This window comes from Alligator sinensis, unplaced genomic scaffold (assembly GCF_000455745.1).
Source record: "Alligator sinensis unplaced genomic scaffold, ASM45574v1 scaffold632_1, whole genome shotgun sequence".
Taxonomy (NCBI): domain Eukaryota; kingdom Metazoa; phylum Chordata; order Crocodylia; family Alligatoridae; genus Alligator; species Alligator sinensis.
This window is the reverse complement of record NW_005842408.1, coordinates 22434-25511: the sequence shown is the minus strand read 5'-3', so window position 1 is coordinate 25511 and position 3078 is coordinate 22434.

The window sequence follows — 3078 nt, the reverse complement described above, 5'->3', positions numbered from 1 at the left end:
ATGGATGAAGTGGGGGTACCAGAAGTGGTGGTAGTAACAGAGGAGCTTGGAGAATAGGTTGGTGGCTCTGTCGTACTCAGAGGAGTGGAGGCTGACGTGGATGAGCTGGTGGTACCAGAAGTGGTGGTAGTAACAGAGGAGCTTGGAGAATAGGTTGGTGGCTCTGTCGTACTCAGGGGAGTGGAGGCTGACATGGATGAAGTGGTGGTAGCAGAAGTGGTGGTAGTAACAGAGGAGCTTGGAGAATAGGTTGGTGGCTCTGTCGTACTCAGAGGAGTGGAGGCTGACGTGGATGAGCTGGTGGTACCAGAAGTGGTGGTAGTAGAGGGAGATGAGGAATATGTTGACATTCCTGTTTTAGTGAAGCAAGAAGCAAAATGTCAATCACCTCAAAAATGCAATGTCTCTCTTTTCACTTGTCAGACCCCAAGGCATCCACGAGGCCATGGCATGAAGTATCTAGCTGGGTTATTACAATAAACCACTGAAGACCAGCATCTGTCTGGGCCTTACATGGGAGGGGGAGTGAGGGAGTAGAAAGACTTCCCCTTACACACGTGCCTAGCAGAATTGCCGCAGGCCGGGCCCTAGGGAGTTAGCGGTGAGGCACGGGAGGCGAGCTGGATCAGCAGGTTGAGAGGCCTGTGATGAGCCACGCAGGTGACAGCAGGAAGGAATGTGTACGTGCAGACACAACAGCGGGCATGTACGCCCTGGGGCTTTGGGAGGCACAGCTCCTATGGTGCCCTTCCCGGCTAAATGCCTCCTAGGCACCGCTTTGGGGTGGGGTGTCCATATAAAAGGCCCTACCCCTTGATAAGCACACTTCAAAGCCCAGCGCTACTGTCTCCTAAATCTGAACATGACAACTCTCGCATGTGCCATCGCGATCCGTGGCTGACTCTGCTTTCCTGTACCTCACCTCTGAGGAGGAAAGCAGGATGAGCCAGCATGACTTGCTCAGTGTTATTTGTTCATGAGCTTCTCCAGCTCTTTTGCCTTAGCAAAGGGGGAGCTGGTATAGTGTCAGGGCCTCTCACAAACGAGAGGACATGTCCTTTAGCACTCAGGCGGTGGTTCCCACCGCTCCCGGCAGTGAATGCTTGTGCATTTCAAACGTGCTCCCAGGAAGTCAGGACGGGGTCACCGTGGGAGGATTTGTTAGCAAGGAAAGTGCTCTAACCACTAGGCTCTGGGCAAGCCTCGGGGACCCTTTTACTCCTCTTGACTTGGCAACTAAGGGCACATCCATACAAGCACACACGTGCAGGGGCGTGCCTTTTCCATGGGACAAATAGCAGCGGCTCATATTTGTGCCAGTGCTATTTGTCCCCAAGCACCACTTCCCATGTCTGCACGTGCGCTCTGGTGCACAGCAAATTGACCCGGGTCGGGTACGGGAGGCTGCTGCTGGCCCCAGAAGCCTTACCTATGCCCAGGGCGGCAGCGGTGCTGAGTCTGCCGCTCAGAGCCTGGCCCGCAGCCAGAGTGGCTCTGGCAGGCCAGGCTCCCTTTCTGGTAAAATGCAAATTTAAAGATAGAAAACCTATGCAAAAAACCCACGAGCGTCTTGTTCCAGTAGTGACTAACTCCATCCGATCAGCAGCCTCAGAATGACCTCAGCCCCTCCAGGGCTCCTGCAAGCTTGCACAGACAACTGCTCTTGCACCCTCTCTTTGGAGATGCACCTGTTGTATCCCCGAAGGCGTCGGGGCTCGGTGTGTAAGGAGTGGACTCGGAAGTGGTGGTTGTTGCCTGCACTACAGAATCCAAGGGCCTTGTTACATGGTAATTTGAAGCAGTTTCTGGAGGTCTTAATGCCTGGATTGTCCTCACACTAACACCTTAACATGGTTTTAAGCACTCATTATGCAGTTTAAATTTATGCCACCCCAGGGTGGGATTATCTTTGATCCATACTACCCAGCTGCTGCTCCATGAACGTGTGGCTACTTCCCCCAAGTTGAAGTCCTGCAGTATCCCAGGATCTCTTGCACCCACATCCATAGAGCAGGGATAGAAGTGCTCACCATCCCGGTAGTGGCAACTCAGCCCTACAGCTCCTAGTCCTGCCCCTGCTCACCAGCAAGTCACCGCTGCGCAGGTGGGGGACAGTCAGGGAAGTTTTCTAGACTAAGGTTGCAACTGCTCCAGGCTCCAAGCTAGCACTAAGCCCGATCAACAGTTGTGCGGCTCCCAGCATAAAGTGCAACAAGGCGCTTACAGCACAAAAGAGCGGGACTAGACAGGGAGAACCAGGATCCCAGCATCCAGGGTCACGACACACACTGGGGGAACTAGGCATCACTCTGCTTTCCTGTTCTCACGCTGGGCAGAGCTCTTGTTGATCCAGCCAGGAGTTATTTGTTGATCCAGCCATCCGTTATTTTGCACCCCTGCAAATCTCTAAGTTAAACACCAAAGGAACCGAGTTACCTGTTGGAGTGGGCGTTGCTGTGCTTGGACTTGTGGTAGTCGTTGCATCTCCTGGGAAAAAGACAGAGACAGGAATGATGAGAAGCTGGTAAACCTGCTGTGAGAGTCATAGCGCGGGGCGGGGGAGTGTAGCACTGGTTAACATTTGCTAAGAAGTGAGAAATGGTCTTGTAGAAAGGTGACGTATGGGATATACCGTGGCCAGCCTTTTCTCTTGGGTTGCCCCAAGGCTGAACTTTGCTGCTTCTTTCTCTTCTGCCTGCTCCAGGGTCAGTCCTGCCTTGCTTCTCCCAAAGCTATTCATCCCAATTCCCAATGGGCTGCGTGCCCACCCCAGGTTCAATCTCCCCCCACCCGGATTGTCCTGCTCACTCCTGGCTGGTCCCAGTCTCTTCCTTCCTCCTCACCCTTGTTTCCCCGTCTCCTTGCAAGGTCAGTCTCCCACCGCCCCTGCCCACCCACATACCGCACCTCCGATTTTCTCCTGCGACTCCTTATTGCCTATTTGCTCTGTTCCCACCGTCCTCAATCTGGTTTCATCCCCTCTGCCTTCCACGCAGCAGGGCAAGGCTGACAGCACTGGAGAGGCAGTGCTTCCCCGCTCTCAGTTCCCTTGCCAGGAGCAGCAAGTGTGGGGAAAAT